At 45.4% G+C, this 21,570-nt stretch overlaps 1 protein-coding gene across 1 annotated transcript in view; it reads left to right on the top strand.

Moving 5' to 3' along the window:
* The first annotated feature begins 1,530 nt into the window (after window positions 1-1,530).
* Tjp1 (tight junction protein 1) overlaps window positions 1,531-21,570 on the top strand; it is a 233,071-nt gene continuing 213,031 nt past the window's right edge. The window contains exon 1 of the mRNA XM_051148682.1: window positions 1,531-1,658. The gene's annotated coding sequence lies outside the window, so the exon portion shown is untranslated. The remainder of the gene's footprint in view (window positions 1,659-21,570) is intronic.

Below are 21,570 nucleotides of genomic sequence, written 5' to 3'. Positions count from 1 at the left end.
GTGGGAGGGAGGGAAAGAAAGCAAAAAGAAAAAATGAACAGACAAAAGCAATAAGAATGCACACTTACCTGGGAGACTGTGAAGAACCTGTAGTCAACGCCGTGTTTGGAAGCGAGAAGGGGGTTTGAGATAGAGGAAAGGGGACAATTTGCACTTTCTATTTTTACATTGTCTTGTGCTTTTTAAAAAATGTATTTATATATGTATGCGCCTTTCATTCTAAATTACAGGTGTTCTTGGCTGTTTTATAATATCTACTATCTTATAAAAAAGAAAAAAGCAAGGTTATTTTGCTAGCAGAATCAGACAGCGTGGAGCATGCCTATAATACCAGCACAGGGGAAAGATGCTCAGGCAGGAGAAGATCGAGTTCTGGGCGAGCCTAAGCTATGCTGCAAAACCCAGTCCCCCCTGTGCCCCCAATTACAACTCTTTAATAATTTGCTATCGCTCCCGCCTGCATGTCTTTTAAAGAGAGACACGTTGAGGACATACCTTTTCAGGCAACACTTGAAGCATAAAAACTTAAGTATGGCACAGGGTTAATATGTGAATCTGAGCTGTATTACTGTAGGGAATGCCATTATAAAATCAGAAAAGTGGCTTCTGTAACCCATACTCAGACAATCCCATTGCTGAGTCTGGCTTACTGTGTCTGTGTCTGTCAGACACTAAGGGGCCGTTTCCCTGCCGGTGCTAGGCACCATCCCTAGCCAGTTTGCCCATGCTGCTGCCAGTAGAGACTCAGGAAACAGTGCCCAGACGTCCTGCATTTTCACTTATGAACATAGATTCCAGGGTGTGCTCTGGAGACACTTAGATTGTTTTTCCTGTTTTTTGTTTTGTTTCATTTTGTTTTTGAGACAGGGTTTCTCTGTGTAATAGCCCTGGCTGTCCTGGAACTCTCTTTGTAGACAAGGCTGGCCTTAAACTCTGCCTGCCTCTGCCTCCCAAGTGCTGGGATTAAAGGCGTGCACCATCACGTGCAGCTTTCCTGTTTTGTTTTGTTTTTCTGTTTTTCTAACCCCCATGATCATACTGAATTAAGTATTGACTCTCATGTCAGGTATGCTTAAACAAGTCTTGTTCATGCTTAACAGGAGGCTGCTAAGCACTGTCTATGTGTGTACACAGTGACCTCCTACTTGCCCCAGATGTGCCAGGCACCGGGACTAAGTGCTCCATACATCACTGCCCAGAGAAAAGCAGATGCCTGCAAGTTCCCCAGGGAGCATCAGCCTGTTCCAAACTGTTTTTTTTTGTTTGTTTGTTTGTTTGTTTGTTTGGTGGTTGTAGAGTTGACTTCTGAGTCTTAATTCTGAAATATTTGAATTCTGTCAAGAAAATTTCTAAACTAGTCACCCGCTAAGAAATGTTCAGAAATAGTATTGGATCGATTCTGCATATTGGTGGGGCTGTGGGGGAGGCGGGGGAGAGTGTCTGGCATTTCCATAGCAACCTGCAAGTAGAAAGGTGTTCACCTATAAATCTGTCTCTTTAAGCAGCCCCCACCTCTTTCTTGCAGGGTAACTCCATCATCTGAAAACGCTCATGGTGCTACTGCTGGTGTCAGCCAAGGCAAACCTTCGCTAAGACGAATTAAAGGGAGACTACATCGGAGCAAAAGCCTTGACAGTATCGACTTCTGTGAACTCACTGTGAGTGGACGGGCTCTGCTTTTCTTATCTTTCAAGAAGTAGGACAGTTTTGTTACTGTATTTTCTTACAAATGCTGCGAGCTTGTTCTGTGGCGCTGTACTCTTTAAGTGGCGTGTGGAGGACACTGCTTTCCTAGCTAGGAGTACACGTCTGATACCTTTATAATAAATGGTTCATAAGGAAGATTCCACTTCAGAGATGAAAGTCCTGAACACTTTAAAAATAAAAACTAAAACTAAATTGAGAGGCTGGGGAGATACAATGGCCACCCAAGCCTGGAGACCAGGATTGAGATCCTAGAACTATGTAAATATTGGTCCATGTAAATATCAGCCTCAGATGAACAAGACAGGTGATTCCCAGCTCATGCTGCCTACTACCATGGCCAGCCAAATCCCTGACTTCTGGGTGTGATTGAGATACCCTGCCTTACTGAATAAGCTAGAAGAATCATCAAGGATGACTCCTGATGTCAACCCAGGTGCTGCACGTGTGCCCGCCCCCCCACAGACACAGGTGTGCCCGCCCCCCCACAGACACAGGTGTGCCCGCCCCCCCACAGACACAGGTGTGCCCGCCCCCCCACAGACACAGGTGTGCCCGCCCACCCACAGACACAGGTGTGCCCGCCCACATGCGGAATACACACACATACAGACACACATGTGTGTGCGTGCACACACATCACACAAACAGAAAAAGAAAAGGAGAGCTAGAATACTGATAATAAATTTCTGTGCCAATAAGGATACATCATGTACAGGACAGTCATGTACAGTTAAATGGCAGTGTCGGCATCTGATTAATTCTGAGCACCAAATTTCCTAATAGAGGCAGGCTAGCACAGTGCTTTCTGTTTCATGGGACCAACAATGATGGTCATATTCCTTTCCAGACACATGACAACTTTTCACCTGACAGGTTCCCTTGTGGTTTTGGAGGAACACTGGCATTTTTAGGCTCTATTCAACTAAAAGAGATGCTGTAATGCTATAAGGGAAATACTAGAATATTTCATGGCACAGGACTCATCAGCAGGCTCATGGGTAATTAGGAGTATAATAGAGGTCTCGCCTCTTCTTTTTGAGTTTTGATTGGAAATTTTTCTCAATAATAAAAATACTGGGCTGCAGAGATGGCTCAGAGGTTAAGAGTACTGACTATTTTTCCAGAGGTCATGAGTTCAATTCCCAGCAACCACATGGTGGCTCACAAGCATGTATAATGTGATCAATGCCCTTTTCTGACCTGCAGGTGTACATGCAGACAGAGCACTGAATACATAATAAATACATAAATCTTTTTTAAAATACCACTGATTAATTGTCCCATAAAGTATACTGAAATAGAATTTAGCATGTGACACTAAATCCTATATTTTGGGGGCTACATTTGTGTTTCCTTATCATTGATAGGAGCAAGTGCTCAGTAAACATGAATGCTGCGTTGTTTTATTTCTTTTACTTGAAATTGCTCATGAACAACTTTTGTGACACAAGACATACTAAGGTGAGACGTGGCTGGTAAGAGAACATTTATGAGTAACTGGGAAATATCGCCTGAGTTCCAATGGCGGGGGTGATCACAGACATTGTAAATGTGCTTTAACATGAAGTGCTTTGCTCTCGGGAGGGAAACGGGCGACTACACTGAGAAACAGGTTTGTGTTATTTGCTGGTATTTAAGAGTAGAAATTGAGATGGTGATGGCTCTTTGCGTGGTGCTCAGCGTCATGGCTGCTGTTATGTGGTCTGTTGGCGGAATCATCTGACACATGGTAAACTGTGGTCCCTTGCTTCAGCAATCATTCTGCTGGGGAAGAGGCTGCTCTTTCTTAGCATACAATGATGTCCAGGAGGGCATCTTGCTGTTCATTGCTTCCCTGAAGTGCTTGGCATCCCGTGTGGGCCAGGCTAAGGTGGTTTTTAGATCTTTGCATATTTACATATCCTTAATGAGACATCCTGGGAATTGGCCCCAAGTCTAAACACATTGTTCATTTATGCTTCATAAACATTTTTCACACAGAGTTTGAAAGTGATTGTTTCAGTGTTGTTTTGGTTATAACATGTCCTGCGAGGTCAAATTTTAGGTTTACCTTTTAAGATAGCAGCTCTCACCCTGTGAGTTGCAACCCCTTTGGCAAACCCTTATCTCTAAAATATTTATGTTAAAATTCATAACAGTCACAAATTGACAGTTATGAAGTAGCAATGATAATAATTTTATGGCTGGGGGTCACCACAACATGAAGATCTGTATTAAAGGGTCACAGCATTAGGAACGTTGAGGACCACTGCCTTAGGACATTATGTCCGTGTTCAAAAGGTTTGGGGAGTTGTTGGTTTTTGTTTTTTGGTTTTAAGTTTTGGGTTTTTATGTTGGGACCATTTCCCACAAATAGAGATGCATATTTAAATTATCAGGAAAACTTGGCTCAAATATAGTTAGCTTTTCCCTGTAATTTTTTGTTTGTTTGTTTTGTTTTTGAGACAGGGTTCTGTGTAATAGAGCCCTGGTTGTCCTGGACTTGCTTTGTAGACCAGGCTGGCCTCGAACTCACAGAGATCCACCTGCCTCTGCCTCATGACTGCTGGGATTAAAGGCCTGTGTCACCATGCCAGCTTCTTTGTAATTATTAATGATGTTTTAAATTGCTGATAATTTGTTCCTTGCCTCATTCTAGACCAGACTTAATTTGGCTGATGGTCAAGAAAAGAAGAAGGTAGCATCAGCCAAAGAAGTTACCTTCTGCAAGTTAATTTCCTTATTTTAGACAATATTTGCTATATGATTTCACCTTAGAGGTGAAAGGTCAGAGCCTCCCGAAAGGGCAGGCATTGTGACACTGTTATAAGACCAAAAACAGCTGTTCCGTGAACAGTGCTGTAATAGTGTGTGAACTGGCTTTGTGTTTCTTCCTTCCCACTGAAAGATGGTAGATTTTGTTATCTCTTTTTTCATTTCTTTGGCATGGGGCTAAAATATAATAGTCCCCACACAACGCACAGGCAGCCAAGCGGGTTGGAAACTGTCTCTTTTCGGTTGAGTCTCTTCTAGGCAGCTTGTCTTGTCTGAGTGTCTCTCAGAAGACTTCATAGCTTGAGGAGGGAGGAGCTTAGCGAACCTGGTGAGTTTCACAGACTTCCTGAAGCTGTGGAGTTGTTTACGTCCAGAGAACTTACTGAAGTTCCTGTGGGATGGGATGTTTTAACCCGCTGCTAGCACACCTTGTATCTTACTAAACTTCCCTCCAAAGTGGAAGAGTTTGTCTCAGAGGAAACTGTTGCCTAGCTCTGAGACCCAAAGTCTAAAGGGGGGGTGCCCGGTAAAGACCTCTGCCATTGTCAGTTTGATGGGAGCAGATTAGCCTTACTCTAGGAGATAACTACAGGCATCTCATTATCAGTCTTCTAATTCATAAAAGACAAAAATTTTGCCTTATTGGATACCATTTTGAGATCTATAAAAATATTAAGTATATAGCTTATTGTCCCTACTCCTGAGGTTAAACAAAAGCTGAGTGTGGTGGTGCCTATCTTTAACCCCAGCACTCAGAAAGCAGAGGTGCAGGGATCTGTGAGTTCCAGGCTAGCCTGGTATATATAGAGTCATCTAGGACAGCCAGGGCTGCACAGAGGAACCTTGTCTTATTGTCCAAAAAAATAAAATTTAGAAGAAGAAGGCGGAGGAGGAGGAAGAAGAGGAGGAGAAGAAGAAAAGAAAAAGAAAGAAAATTTTACTTCATAATCTTCTATATTTTTACATTTGACTTTTAACTTTTCTAAATCTGCCTAAGGAAGAATTATATCTTAACTGTGCGTGGGAGGCGCATCAAGTGTAGCTAGCATGGGAGCCGGATCACAGAAGTCTCAAGGTCCTGTTCCTGGCCCGAAGCCTTGGGATCCAGCTGAGAGCTGGCCTTCTTCCCAGAATCTGATTGGTGCCATTTCACTCCTGGGAAGAAGTAATTGTTTCAGCTTTCTCTGTGGGGATTAAATAGGACTGGCATGCTAGCTCATTCTGTAAAACCTGTGGCATAATTGATGGGCAGCCTAGTGTACTGGGGGCCTAGAATCCACCAGTTTTCCTGGTTCCTGGTTCTCAACACCCTGTCCACAGATACTTGGTAAAATCTGGCCAGGCCAAGCAGGAACTAAGCAAGTTTATTCTGTAGATGTCTTTTCCTAGAAGATCTGAAATTTCTTCAACATTTTAATGCTAAATGCCTCTTACACACACACACACACACACACACACACACCTACCATGAGAGAGATAAATAGCCCTCTTCTCTGTGTTTTTAGTTTCCTCTAACTCAGCCAACTGTGGGTCAAAATTATTCGGAAAAAAAATTACTTATGTCTGTACCAAACATGTTGTTTTTCTTCCCTCCCTCCTTCCCTCCTTCCATCTTTCCTTCCTTCCTTCCTTCCTTCCGTCCTTCCTGTGGATAATTCCTGAAATGATCTTTAAGCCTGGGAAATGCCTGTTTGGGTGGGGACACATGACTATTGCTCAGGCAACAGCACCTTTGGCAACAGCACTAGCCACTTGAGGCAGACTAGCAAGTGTTTCCACACCTAGCAGGGAGTCTGGGCTAGGCCGTCCAGGGTTGACATAGCTGCTCCGTAGCGTAAAAGCCTGGGTCCCGCATTCTGGGCCCCTTCATCGTGTAGACCTTGGCTCTCGGTCCCTTGCTCTCAAGGCAGTTGTCAGGCTAGTATCCTCAAGCTTTATAATTTTTGGCGAGGAGGAGCAAAGTAAAAGGACGGAAGAGTTTCCTCCAGGTAGAGTTCACCAGGGGCTGATTTCTTACCAACCTGGCAAGATGTCTGCCTTGTTGCCAATTCTTGTTCCGAGTCAGCGTGGAGAACTGTCAGTTTTTTGGGTAGCAGATGGCCTGGAAGGGCTAACAGTGGGGTTCCATAACTCAGTAAATGGACATGTCATTGGTGACTAGTGGGTCTGGTCCACCTATGAATACAACACTTAAGGACCAGACCATAAACGCTAAATCATAAGGGGGTGAGCTGTGCTTGGGATCATGCCACTTCGTGAAAGAGATGCGTTGCTAAGGCCCCTGCGTATGTCCAGATCGGTGTTGTCATTAGAACGACTCTCCTGTAGGACTCAGAGGGCAGGCCTTTACTCTGACTGCCAGGTAGAAATTAGGATGCTCCTGATATTTGCAATCTGAAAAGCCCTTACCATTTCAGATCTGCTCATTAACCGTGGCTTCACTAAAATTCTATGTTGCATGAGTTTGATGTATAACAATTAAAATTTGTGCAAAATATGACTAGATTGTGTTCTGCTTAAAAAGAAAAAAAAAAGTACGTAATCTACTTTGGGAGAAGTGTGGTTCAGGGGCCCTAATACAAAGGGTCATAATGGCTCCGGTTTTTCCTTAGTTCTGTGAGCACATGACTGTCCAGGACAGATTCGTCCCAAGTCCTCCCTCATTCCTGGCTGTCCTTGTTTTGTCATCCAGGCTTACAGTGTCTGCTGTTACAACTTCTGCGTACACTTTGCTCCACAATCTCCAAGACCGATGACATCATCCGTATCATAAAACTAGAGTGCTTTATAGTGGCTGATGTAGTGTTAAGGGCTCAGTAGGGCTCACTCAGTATAAATGTTGGTCCATCAAATGAGGCGATGTAGTTGAGTTACTAAATGGCCTCTTGGCAATAATAGGCTTTGAGGGGGACTGAGAATGGAAGGAACAGTCAGCTGTTTTTAAAACGGCACTGACTCTGTGTGTGGCGGAGTGCGTGTGCCCTGCTTGAAGCCGAAGGGCAACCTGTGGGGGTCAGCTCTCTCTTTGCACCATATGATTCGGGGATCGAACTCATGGCCTTAGGCTTGGTGGTAAGCACCATTTTCTGCTGAGCAATCTTGCCATCCCCCAGTAATGCCTTTTTACTGCCCTTCATGTCTCGACCATCTGAAAGAGCTATCAGTGTGTCTGTCCAGTTTTCCTCAGCAGAAACACCCCAGGGGCCGGTGCACTTCTCTGGGTGCCTGATGTCATCGGGCCAGGTGGCACATGAAGTCCTGTGTCCACCATGGGGTTTCACCATGCTTGGTTGGTTGTCCTTTTTTTGTTTTTGCTTGTTTGTTTGTTTGTTTGAGACAAGGTTTCTCTGTGTAGCCTTGGCTATCCTGGACTCACTTTGTAGACCAGGCTGACCTAGAACTCACGATGATCTGCCTGCCTCTGCCTCCTGAGTGCTGAGATTAAAGGCATGCGCCACCACCCCCGGCACTCGGTTGGTTGTCTTATATGTGCTCTTTCTCCCCTTCAGTGTACCATGCTTCCTCTATTTGCTGAGGAAAACCTCATAGGGAAAACGGTAAGACATGGTTCTCAACCTTCCTAGTGCCGCAACCCTTTAATACAGTTCCCATGTTGTGGTGACCTCCAACCATAACATTATTTTTGTTTGTACTTTATAACTGTAATTTTGCTGGTTATGAAGAATATCAAGCAGAATCATCCCTACAGCCCTATGGGTGTGCATGGGTGTGTGCTTCTGTGTTCCTGTGTGCATGTTTCTGTGTATATGCATGTGCCTGTGTGTGTGTACATCTGTATGTGAGGGTGTATACGTTTGTATGTGAGAAAAAGAGTACATGTATGAGAGCACGTGCATGTTTGTTCCTCTGTGTGAGAGCGTATACGTGTGTGAATGTATGTGTACATGTATTTCTGTGTGTGGGTTCCTGTGTACCTGTGTGTGAGTGTGTATGTGTGTGTGAAGGTGTGAGGATTTGCTTTGTGTGTGTGTGTGTGTGTGTGTGTGTGTGTGTAAGAGAGGGAGGGAGGGAGGGAGAGAGAGAGAGTGTGTATTGTGTGCCTGGTGTGAGAGGGTGTGTGTGTGTGTGTGTGTGTGTGTGTGCGCGCGCGCGCGCACATGCACATGATGGCCTTACCCGCTCACTGATACTCACATTAATTCTTGGCCTCAAAGTCCCTTCCCTGCTCTCTTCCCTTCCTGGTTTCCAGAGCGAGGAATCTGACCCTCACTATCCTTGGATACTTTTATGTCACCCAGTCTACTCTCTGTTCATGGTAACCAGTCTCAGAGTCAGACCTCCTCTGCCTCCCAGGACCAGTGTCTTGTGTAGAGTCATGTGCAGTTCGTAGGACCCACATGTCCTGTGCTGAGTTGCATGCCATCCGTATGACCTGCATGCCTTGGAAAGAATATTTGGCAAGAGGAGTGTTTGTACAGAGAGGGTAGAATAAGTTTGTGTCTTGCAAATGGAAGAGTTTGGAGTGCTGGGGTCTGTACAGCACTTTTCCTTGATTTTCCTCCTGGCGATGCGTACGTTGGGTTTAACAAACCGGTTTGGATAACCATTGTTTCAGAAGTTCATCAAGAGACTATCAACTGATGATTCTAGAATAAAAGTTCCTACCTTGTCCAAAGTCAGACAGCCAGCAGAAAATCCACCTGGGCGCACACTGTTACAGTTTGTGGCCGTGCAATGGGCTTTCCTGTGCCAGGAGAACCTAGAACAGCCGGTCTTGGGGGCATTGTGCCTTTGCTCATGACTCTATTCGTGTGTGCTGGGGATTGCTGAGCCCAGGGCCTGTGCTTACTCTACCACTGCCTTGCACCCCAAATCCTTGCTGCTGCACCTGGAATACCAGCAGGAATTGCTTAGTGTGAGGAAGGCTACAAAGTGCTCTTCAGTGACCACTGTATGGATGGTACATAAATGTAAGGACTGAGTTCACATGAAAATAGACCAGCCCTGCCTTGTTTTATAATGATGTTCCTGGAAGAAATAACACCAAACAAGCCTGAGAGAGACATGACATATGTAGCATCTGGTTCAATGGCTGGCGAAACAGAGTGACGTTTGCTGACACATGTATAAATATGGCTTTTGATTCAGACTAACAAAAGAATGAAAAATCGGGGCCAGAGCGATGGCTCAGTGGTTAAGAGCACTGCCTGCTCTTCCAAAGGACCCAGATTCAATTCCCAGCAACCACATGGCAGCTCACAACTGTCTGTAACTCCAAGATCTGACACCCTCATACCAGCACACATAAATTAATTACAATATTTTTTAAAAGAATTTAAAAATCTTCATGATATGTTTGCAACCTTCAGAACTTGATTCCAAACAGCAGACTTTGCAAAACAAAATAGTAGCCAATAAAGAGTATGAACAGGACCGAAACTATAAGCCATAAACACCACTGTTGGTAAATACCATTCATTCGCCTAAAAAAGAGTTGATCTGAGTGAAAATAATTTTCACAAAAGAACAGTTTCATGCATTTTACAGAAAAATAGATGAAGAATTATGTTGGTTTTAGGAAATTAAAATTTTCCCCTGAGAAGTTGCCTGTGTTGGGATGATTTTGGTTCTTATATTTTTATTTATAAAAAAAATTGGTTGGGAAAATACTCAGTGCTTCCCCCAAAAGCTGGTCAGAGTAACCACTCAGTGAAAATGTGATATTAAGGGGCTGGAGAGATGGCTCAGAGGTTAAGAGCACTGATTGTTCTTCCAAAGGTCCTGAGTTCAATTCCTAGCAACCACATGATGGCTTGCAACTCTCTATAATGAGATCTGGTGCCCTTTTCTGGCCTGCTGGCGCACATGGAGGCAGAATACTGAATAAATAAATAAATAAACAAACAAACCTAAAAATATATATATTAAGAGGCACAATGTCTGTTTCCTAATGATTTCTAATTTTTGCATAAAAATATTTTTTAAACAGTCTCACTATGTAGCCCTGGCCGTCCTGTAGACCTGCTAGCCTCAAACACTCACAGATCCTCCTGACACTGACTTTAACTCTGCCCCCTAGTGCAGATGAAAGGTACTCACCTCCTTACCTGGCCCAAATACTCCTTTTAAATGCCTTATAGGATAAAAGAGTTGAGTGTTACTTTGTGTCTTTAAAAGAAAACCTCTTAGAGAGGGGGAGAGAGAGGGAGAGAAAGAACATGCAAGCACACGCTTGCCACAGCATGCGTGCCATGGCACATATGTGGAAGTCAGAAGACAGCTCAGGAGAGTCAGTTCACGTTCCACCCTGTGGGTCCCTGGGATAGGTCCCAGGTCATCAGCCTTGGCAGCAAGCGCCTTTACCCAGTGAACCGTCTTGTCTTACTGTGTTTTAAAAGAGGCCAATGCTTTTAACTTGCAAATCACACAGTTGCTGCCTCTAATAGTAAAGTAATTCAAGGAAGGCTAAGTGAAATCTTGCTTGGACAGTAACTCATAGGTCAGCAATCCTTCTTATTAAGGGAGCTCTGTTCCTTCTCGCTCACTCCCTCATGAACCCCCGCCCCCCCCCCGGCTTCTGTCTCCCACAGTTCCCCTAAGAATTTGGTTTTGCCTGTGTCTTATTATAGCTCACTGTGATTTAGCTGGCCGTGGGGGGGGGGGGGGTTAGGGGGGGGAGTGAAGGGCAGGGTGGTAGTGGTGTTATCTGTAAAATGAGTTCCTTCAAGGCCGAGGCCAGAGTGTCTTGCTCATTCCTGTTTCATTGTTTTGTCCACATAGATACTAAAAAGTGTTGACTAACCAAAATCCAAGAGTCTTCACTTAAGGAAGTAACTTGAGAATCTCACAGATGTTCACTCATGAGGTCCCTGGGGACCCATGGGCCTTGCTGGTTGGCCCTCCCTGCTCTCAGTTCATTAAGCAAGCATTTAGCCTGAGATGCTGGCCCTGTATTTGAAGCTGGACATGATACTGGAGTCTGACTGTCCACCCCGGGGGCAAGCCACATTCCTGGAGGGTAAAGGATCTACCAGTGTTATCACTCTCATTAATTTCCAGCAAGAGAGGAGTTGAGGGGAGTTGAGGCTGTGCAGAGCCAGAAACCTGGCCGTTTATGTAACTAGGAATTCCAGAGGCCAGCCTGATTGCAGTTTGCCAATCGACAACCAATTAGTGGCAGGTTTTTACCCTTCGTGGTCTCTTCATTAAACAGCTCCATCCATCCAAGGTATTTCCAAGGCATTGTCGCAACCAGCCAGCCTCTCCAAGACTTTTATTTTTAAAAAACGCACTTCTAAGTACAGAGGCTTTGAGAACTGCGTTCTTCTGAGTAGAGGCCTCCGGCTAGGTCCAGAGGACTTTCTGGCTTAGTTCTGTGGCTCAGAATTTTGTCTCTGTCCTGGACCAGTGCCAGCATCTCATGCTGTTTAGAATTCCCTTTCTTTCTTTCTTTCTTTCTTTCTCTTTCTTTCTTTCTTTCTTTCTTTCTCTTTCTTTCTTCCTTCCTTCCCTCCTTCCTTCTTTTCTTTTCTTTCTTTTTGTTGTTGCTAGTGGTTTGGTTTAGTTTGTTTTTTGAGACAGGGTTTCTCTGTGTAGCCCGGGCTGTCCTGGACTTGCTTTGTAGACTAGGCTGGCCTCGAACAGAGGCCAGAGATCCGTCTGCCTCTGCCTCCTGAGTGCTGGGATTACTGGCGTGCTTTAGAATTCCTTTTCAGTAGTAGCAGCTGGTAGTGGGAACTTTGTTGATTCTGATTTTAGACTGGACTTTTATTCGTCAGAATTGACTAAGGGCCTGCTCAGAAATTAGATATTAATCACTGTATGACCTCAAAAAGGAGGCAGCTAGGGTGTCACTGTTTCACTTTATCCTGTACTTCCTGAGTCTCTCAAGGAAGCAGTGCCTGCCTGCTGGAGTTTGGATCGTGAATGTCCCCACAAAGGCTTTGGGGTGCTCCAGCTTGGGGCACACTTAGGATGTGGTGGAGCCGTTAGGAGCTGGGGTCTTAGCAAGAGAAAGTTAGGTCTTTAGGGAGGGGGACTTGAAGGGATACTTCGCTCCTGGCCGCCGTGCTGTACACAGGCTTCCCCGTGCACTCCGTTGTGGTGTGTTGCACTGCCACAGGCCCAAAGCAACCATAGGCTGACCCCATGGGCGGCAGTAAGTCTTTCCCATCACCCAGTCGGTTTTCTCAGCCATGTCCGTCACAGTGATCTGATAAACACACTAGATTTTGGTAGACCGTGTCCCTGTCCAGGGCTTAGATTCAGTTTTCTTGCCTGTGCCGGAGACCAGCTCTTCCTTCTCCATTTCTCCAGCCAGCTTGCCTATTCCAGTCCCCTGCGTGGAAGTTAAGGCTCCAGCCTCACAGCCAGAAAGCATGCAAGCCTTGCCTAGCCTCGTTGAGCCGTCCTGCATCTCACACACATCCTCATCTTCACCCACTCGCCCGCCTTTTCATCAGCCAGGGTCTAGCAGAGCATAAACAAATGTGTGCAACAGTGGGAGTGGTGTGAGGTACTTCAGGAGACAACCAGGCACTCAGAGCTGCTCAAGATAGACAATATCACAAAGATTGCAACCTCCCAACAGCATTGGATGGTCACATGTGACTTTGTTGGGACAATGATGATGATGATGATGGTGGTGATGGTGGTGGTGATGCAGGGGTGCTTCTCAGGCTGTGGGAACAGAGAAGGGAAGGAAGCTGGGGCTGAGGACTTGTGGAAGGATCTGGTTGGGCTTTCTGAGCTGTGGGGAGCTACAAGGATGCCCCAGGCTGGGTGGATGATGTAGGGGGATGCAGGCAGCCTTCTGAGCCCCACCTTCTCCTCCAGACACAGTAGCTCTGCCTTTTCTGTTCTGCTGGCTGCTGAGATAGTTTTGTGAATTTAGAAGGTTAATATAAGAGCCACAGAGCACAGAAGGTTAATATAAGAGCAGGAAAAGGGTGAGGGGAGGACAGTGTTTAGGGGTGGGAATGGGAGCAGAAAGTGATCCAGAGACCTTGTCGTCAGAATGGAGGAGGGCAGAGGCAGCACGGGAGCAGCAGGCATCAGAGAAGACCATCTGGGGAGGCAGAAGAGCATTGTCTTTGGTTTTTTTGTTTTGTTTTGTTTTGTTTTGCTTTGCTTTGTTGTTTTTTTTTTTTTCTCATAGAGATGTTATAATTTTTCCTTACTGTCACAGAACAGAGAAAGCTGACACTGCTTCGGGATCTGCAAACTGGGGCCATTTACTTCTGACAGTGTTACATTTCTGACATCTGTACCTGACGTCGCCCAAGGGGGCCACTCTGGTGGCAGGCAGCTTCCTGGTGCTGGGCTTAGCGTTGTGCGTGGTGGAGCATATGGGGACATCTGGAGGTGACTGGTGGGGTTGGCTGAGGTGGCAGCTAGGCCAGAGAAGGCTAAAAATACAGACGTGAGAAGGGTGTCTTTGTGTTATTGAATGAGTTGCCTTACGGAAATTATTTGTGTAATATGGAGCTTGTTCTGTTATTGCTCAGTCACTGAGCAGGATCATTTGATTTCCACATTTATTATTGAACAGACTAAATCGCCCCTAAGAAGCATAACAAATAATGTAATAATGCTGTTTACACACACACACACACACACACACACAGAGAGAGAGAGAGAGAGAGAGAGAGAGAGAGAGAGAACTTTGAGCACATATAGAAAGTATACAGTTGTGTTTGTCTTTTAAACAGATACCTAATCCCACTGGTGTAACCAGAACTACTGAACTCCATTGTGACTCCTAGCATGAGAATGAAACATGGAGGTTTTAGGATGTGTTGTTTTCAGACTGTACACATGGTTATTTGTTTGGGATGCTGGGGCCTCCACCCAGGGCCTTGCATGGGCTAAGCAGATGCTGTCACACTGTGCTACATTCCAAGCCTCTGTTTTTTTGTTGTTGTTTTGTTTTTGTTTTTGTTTTTTTGTCAACATCTCTGTGGTTGCTTTAATGAAAATGGCCCTCATGGGTGCATATGTTTGACTTCCTGGTCCTCGGTGAAACTGTTTGGGAAGGATTGGGGGCGTGGCCTTGTTGGAGGAGGCGTGCTGCTGGGGATGGGCTCTGAGGTTTCAAAAGCCCACGTCACTCCCGCCGTGCTCTCTGCCTCCTATTTGTGGAGAAGGATGTGAGCCTTCAACTTCTGCTCCATTCCGTGAGTGTCCTGGCTCTACCCTGTAGTGAGGAATTTGGTTTCTTTTTTTAAAACACAGAAATATTATAAGGATATGTTTTGTTTTAATTCCAGGTGTGGGGATACCGGGCCGCTTCGCAGCAGCTGACTATGATTTGCCTCGTGTTCTATCAGAGGCGTGATTCTACCGGCTGCAGATAGTTTCTGTAATTGTATAATGTTTGGCATTCTGGGGACCTTTCAGAGGGTGCATAAACTCTAAGGCCCTGGCCCCAACAAGTGTGGTGGGTTGTTCATTGGTTGTTGGTTGCTATTGGTTGTGGTTTATTAGGTAGTCGTGTGCCAAGAAGAAATTAGATATCCTGATTGTGAAGATGAAACTTGCCCCAGGGAGCTCAACACCCCTACTCAGCAGGAAGTAGGCTAGTGATAACATCGCCCCCTCTTCCCTTTCCTCTCTATCCTTTGTCTCTCCTATCTGGTGTTAGGGGGTAGAAGGGAAGAAGAGAAGGGGTAGAGAAGGGTGGAAGAAAAAAGAACACACAGAGTAGCATAGTCTGGCTACACCAGCCCTCTTGAACTGTGAGTCCAAATTACACATCTTCTTCTATAAGATTCCTAGGTGTATTTTATCATAACAACCGAAAAGTAACTGAGGCAATTTCTCTAGCTTAGGCTGGCCTCAAACTCACCATCCTCCTGCCTCAACTTCCTGAGTACTTAGGATTAAAGAGTGCATAACCTCCTTACTTGGACTTGAACATGCTCTGAGGGTTAGTGTGTGTGTGTGTGTGTGTGTGTGTGTGTGTGTGTGTGTGTGTGTGTGTGTGTGTGTGTGTGGTGGGGGCACAGGGTGTAGGTAGAAGCCCCACATTTTGTGTAGCTGACCTTTCATGGACTCTGACTACCTGTTGGAGAGGAGTGAGGGTCATATGCTGTGAAGCTCCAGCTTTCTCTATAAGTTTCAGGTGAGGCTCAGAAAACAAACAGAATCATTTTCACTCCTCTGGCAAGAGAGGAGTACCATGTTAAGTTCACACTAGTTAAGGCCTCACAGATGACAGGAGACTTACTTCTCAGAGCCTTTCCTGGGTGATGCTGTAGGACACTCTTCTTGGCAGTCTCTCTGCCCTTTTGGGGTGAAGTCCCAGCTTTAGAGTCAACCAGCAGGCCTGGGGTAACAGCTGTGTTTTAATATGGGATTCGATGTGTTTTAATGCTGATGGTCAAATGTGGAGTGTCTGGGTCTTCAGGCTACTGTAACAAAGTGTACCTGCTGGGCAGATGCTCCACTACTGAGCTACATGGCCAGAAGGGCTATAGGCATCTCACCGTATCCTCGGGTGGCGGAAGAGGCAAGCAAGCATCCTCGAGCCTCTTTATCGGGCCACTGAGCCTGTTGTTCATGAGGCCTCCGCTCTCACGACCTGTTACCTCCAAAAGCCTCACCTCCTCATGCCACGCGCCACTCTCACCTTGGGCCTAGGATTCTGACATACAAAGCACATGGGGACAGACACCAGGTCGCAGCACTTATGCAGCCAGGATGTCATTGTTCCTGCCTTCAAATGTGACTCAGCAGGCATCACAGCCTGCTTTCAGCTGTAGTGTGCTGAGGGCTAGTTCTGGGGCCTTGTGGGAACTGAGTACAAAGCTTTGGAAATGGCTGCACACTGGCAGGAACAGTGTGCTGTCTATAAGCCCTCTGGGATGGGGTAAACGAGTGCTTTCACTTAAAGTCGGAGACTTGCAAACATTCCAGAAGAGACAAGCTCCACCCCCCTCCACCCCCCCCCAAAAAAAACAGGTGAAGAGGAGGCTTCAGACTACAGAATGGGTTCAATGCAGAGAGACCAGCAAAGTTTCCCAGGTGCCCAGATGACTCTTGGGCTGTTAGTACCAAGAATATTTATATTAGAGCTTCAATATTAACTAAACCCCCCCTGTACGGTAAAGCAGCACCAGCAGGATATAGTGTGGACAGGAAAGACTCCATTTAAATTGGGCCTCAGCATGGGCTAAGAGCTTGACTCCTCCTGTTTTTACTTTAGCCGTATGGAGAACCTTACGTAAGGGGTTGCAGAGGTGGCCCGCTGCATCCGCACTCCAGCAGGTATCCAGGTTGTGTGTTGACATCGTCCAGGACCCTGAACCCGGGAAAGATGCTTCTGCCACGGAGCCTAATTCTCAGCTTTTCAGCAAGCATCTGATGTGGTCATTGTAGCCCTGGGGCCCAAGGACAGACAGGCTGGCCAGCTGTAGTGGACTGTCAACCGGCCACAGGGGGGCAGCGCTCTCTAGCCTGTGTGTGGCTCAGCTGCCTGCTGAAACAGTCTGGTCTTTTAATGGCTCCTGTGTCTCTGCCATCACAGCCCTACTTGACTTTATGACAGGTGCACTGTGATGTAGAGGTAAAAAAGTAGTGCGCCTTTGCCTGTTTGAATTGCTGACAGCAGTGGGCGAGTAGGGATTTAAGCGACCCTGTGCCTGTCTAAAGGCGGATAATACACCAAGCACTGTGCCAAAAGGGGGCCGGTAATAGGTTGTCAGGGAATCAGAAGGGACCACAGGGTTTGTGGGCTCTGTGTAAAATATAAGAAGAGCCTAGAAGGCCAGTGAGCAGAAGGGAGGGGATCATGGCTACCAAACAGATGGTACGGTCAGGGTTTTTGCGGTTCTTTGGAGGGGCCATGGATGGTTCAATAGGCATTTACCTCACAGTCTTCAATGCTGCTCCAGAGACTCACGGCAAGCCAAGGGGAATGCAGAGGGCTTTTTGGCTTTGTTTTGGGTGTGTGTGTGTGTGTGTGTGTGTGTGTGTGTGTGTGTGTGTGTGTGTGTGTGTGTGTTTCTTTTTGTTTGGGGCTTTTGTTTGTTTGTTTTGGGGGAGAGGTTCAGGACAGGGTTTCTCTCTGTCCTGTAACTTGCTCTGTAGACCAAGCTGGCTTTGAACTTACAGAGATCCACTTGCCTTTGCCTCCTGAGTGCTGGGATTAAAGGCGTGTGCCACCACCTGGTTTGTTTTTTTGTTTTTGTTTTTTTTTTTTTTTTTTTTCTTAAGTGTCTGATAATTACAACAGCTGAGGAAGTCCTGACTGGTCCACGTAGTAACCATGGAGGAACTGAGAAACTAGATGCTGAGTCTCTAGTGATAACTTGAGTAAAATGTGTACCAGGTTAACATGAAGAATTCAGGTTCGGTTAGACTATAAGAAGAAACTTGAGGCTGAAGGACCTCTGGGAGGAGAACAGGATGCTTTGTGGAGGCAGGCAGTCAGAGAGTTAACTGCTCAAGTGACCTGAGACATCTACAAGTGTTGCTGGTGGGTGTAAAAACAGAGAAGGTTCCTTTGAGAGGAAACATCTGTGGAATGTGGAGTGGTGCCCGCGAAGGGATTGTTTTGTGCCTTCCTTTCTGGGTGTCTTCCGGGTACCTGCAAGAGATGAACTCAAGCCTGTCCTCCTCCGATAGTACCTCAGAGACGGATACACGTAATGCCCTAATTTACCTTAATGTACAGGAAGTTCATGGCTATGTCAGAAATTAAATGTGTTGGGCATTTTGAAATCCAGTCAAATAAAACCCTTTGCAAGTATTCCTTCCTCCCATCCCATCATCTTTTCACACCTTACTAATAACCAAGTTTATAATTAGCTTTTGCCTGTAGTCTGTGTTTGTATTTGAAGTTGAAAACCACTTTAGAAGGTACAAGCATTTCAGGAATGGACTTCAGTCATGCATGCGCTTAGAAGTTAAATATCTTTTATTATTACTATTATTACTCATACATTTTAGATCCTTTTTAAGGAGTAATTATGGCTAGAAATCATTCTCGCTTCCCCATTTGTTGAGTTGCTGACACAGGATGTTACTACTAGTGTTTTAATTTTGATGCCTCTCAGGTGGGGCTCACTCTTGAAAGGACAGAGGGAATGTCTGGGTTGGATGCAGAGCAGGTTGGAGGACCAGGGAGAGCCCAGCCTTGCCTTTTTGTCATAGAAAAGCAAGCTTGATATAAATTACATAAAACACTGAATCACCATAGGCCTTTGTCAGTAAAGTATGCAGGAAGACCTGGATTAGGCTGTTTCATCTTGGCTTGTTTCGTTGTCAGTTCTGTATCTGAAGCTAGCACTTGTGCAGTTAATCTTGTCACACAGAGACACTGTTACAGGTAACAGCATTTACCCACCCTGTCTGTGAATGGACTTTTGGGAGGTCCCAAATAAAATCTTTTAGAGTAAACTAATACTATGGTTTTGAGAAAACAAGGCCTTTCCAGAGCCTTATGTCATGGTTAACTAATTTTAAATTTGACTAGAGCCTCAGTCTCTAGGAAGTTACTAGCTGGTCGCCGCAGCAGATGCCCAGGCATAGAGAGGATTCTGCTCTTTCTGGCAAGCCTTCGGATACAGCTAAATGTGGATGTTAACTGGTATAAGGTGAATTTTAACAGGCCTTAGAATTTAGTTACTAAATTTTACCCATCGCCTGAAGGGAGTCCTGGTCTTGTTGCTTTGAAGTGTCTCTGCTGGGGCCTCAGGTCTTTTCTCCTGACTAGATGTGATTTGTCATCTTTCTTTCTCTCACTGGTTGGGCAGGACTATTAGCTAGCAAGCCCCAGGAATCCGTTGACCCCCAACGGGCAAGAGCAAGACCACTACCGCAAAGTTTTGAGCCAAATTTGAAACCAGCTTTATGAAATACTGGCCAGGTCCATACCTGGGATTCGCAGAGAATGGCTGTAAGTTATGTAAATTGGGTGCTAATAAAGGCAAAACCCTGAAGGCTGTGTGCTTCCTGCCTTCAACCAGTCGAGGCAGGCGTACAACCTGATGTGCTTTCTGCCTGTGTAACTCCTGCCTACGTGTGATCAAGCACATTTTGTGCAGATGGGTCAACCAAGCTTGTTTACAGAAGTGAAGACAAGTGACTTGCTACCTCACATGAACAACAGCTCTTGTCACTCGAGGAAGTTAATCCATGGGCAAGTGGGGCTTCCAGGTTAGAGGCATTTTTGTTTTGTAGACCTCTTAAAACAAGCAATTTAATAGCCAGGCGATGGTGGCACATGCCTCTAATCCAGTGCTCAGGAGGCAAAAGCAGGTAGATCTCCGTGTTCAAGGACAGCTAGGATAACCAGGACGGCCAGGGCTACACAGAGAAACCCTGTCTCAAACAAACAAAAGCCAGTAGTGTAAATTTAAAGCATAACTTGAGCCCTTACAAATCCTCCTGCCCCAACCTCCCCAGCATTAGAATTCCAGGCACAAGCCACCAAGCTTTTACATGGGTGATGACAATCCAAACGTAAATCCTTATGCCTGCACAGCAAGCACCTTGTCAGGGAAGCCGTTGCCCCAGCACCATAATCTGGCATCTTCCTGATTGCTAATGTGCTGGTCTTCCTGTAGTTTGCTTTTCACTTTTGTTGCAAAGAAGACTAGTAAGTTCAAATTGACCTTACACTTTTGCTCTTCGTGCCCCCCCTGTCCCACTGCGTCACGGGTGAGTCTCACCTTGCACTCACCTTGCATTGACTTTTCTTATGCCTTAACTTCTTTACAGGACTTACTTTTTTTTTTTTTAAGACAGGGTTTCACTGAGTAGCCTTGGCTGTCCTGGACTCATTTTGTAGACCAGGCTGGCCTCCAACTCACAGCCATCCACCTGCCTCTTCCTTCCGAGTGCTGGGATTAAAAGTGTGTGCCATTTGACCATGTCCCCTGGAGGGGGAGACCTGGTGGCACTCAGAGGAAGGACAGCAAGTAGCCAAGAAGAGACTTGATACCCTATGAGAATATATAGGGGGACGTAATCCCCCTCAGGAACAGTCATAGGGGAGGGGAATAATGGGAAAATGGGGGGGGGGGAGGAATGGGAGGATACAAGGGATGGGATAAACATTGAGATGTAACAAGAATAAATTAATAAAAAAAAAAAAAATAAAAAAAATAAAAATAAAAGTGTGTGCCACCACCACCCTGTCTCTAACATCTTATTATGGTCCTCAGTTCTCATATCTAGTTCTAACTTTTATTTTCCTTTCATGATCTTTTGAGTCTTAACTTTTTGTTCTGGGAATGCCTTCCCAAATGAACCTGCCCTAGCCATTTTCTCCGCCCCCACACACTTGTGTATGTATATGTTTATGTGTTTGTCACTGAAAGCAAACTACAGAAAAACTCCAAAATGATAACATGGGAAATAAAAAGTAAAGAGGTTTTATGCTTTAAAAAAAATATTGGGGCCGGGCATGGTGGCACACGCCTTTAATCCCAGCACTTGGGAGGCAGAGGCAGGCGGATCACTGTGAGTTCAAGGCCAATCTGGTCTACAAAGTGAGTCCAGGACAGCCAAGGCTACACAGAGAGACTCTGTCTCAAAAAGCCAAATAAATATATATATACACATACATACATATACATACATATTGGGGAGAAGAAGGGGAGAACACCTTTAATCCCAGAGCTCTGACATCTTTGCCAAGTTACAGTTATATTTTCTCACCAATCAGGACTTAGGTATAGGGGACTTCCTTAGGAACAAATCCTAACATGTGCACTCATCCTGTTCCCATTGGTTGGGTCATTCAACTGTGATGGGACAACTTGCCAACCAGGAGGTCAGTTACCCAAGGAGGTCTTGGGAACTTAAACTTTATTTGACCCCTATTCAAAATGGAAGTTTTATTCAAAATGGCTTCAGTTTGATTCCTTCTTAAATCTACAGAGTGAGTCCCAGGACAGCCAGGGCTACATAGAGATACCCTGTCTCAAATACCAAAAATTAAAAAAATAAAAAAATACATGAAAGGCTCATACATACCATTTAGTCAAAAACCCACTGCTGAGAAGGTCTTAGGCCCCAGGGATAAACTTGATATCTGCTAAATTGTCACGGTGCCAAACTTCTTTTTAAATATTCATGTTTACCTTTTCTGACCACGTCCCCTGGATGGGGAGACCTGGTGGCACTCAGAGGAAGGATAGC

Source organism: Acomys russatus, chromosome 7 (genome assembly GCF_903995435.1).
Source record: "Acomys russatus chromosome 7, mAcoRus1.1, whole genome shotgun sequence".
In the NCBI taxonomy this organism is placed as follows: domain Eukaryota; kingdom Metazoa; phylum Chordata; class Mammalia; order Rodentia; family Muridae; genus Acomys; species Acomys russatus.
This window is presented reverse-complemented; position numbering and strand designations above follow the sequence as displayed.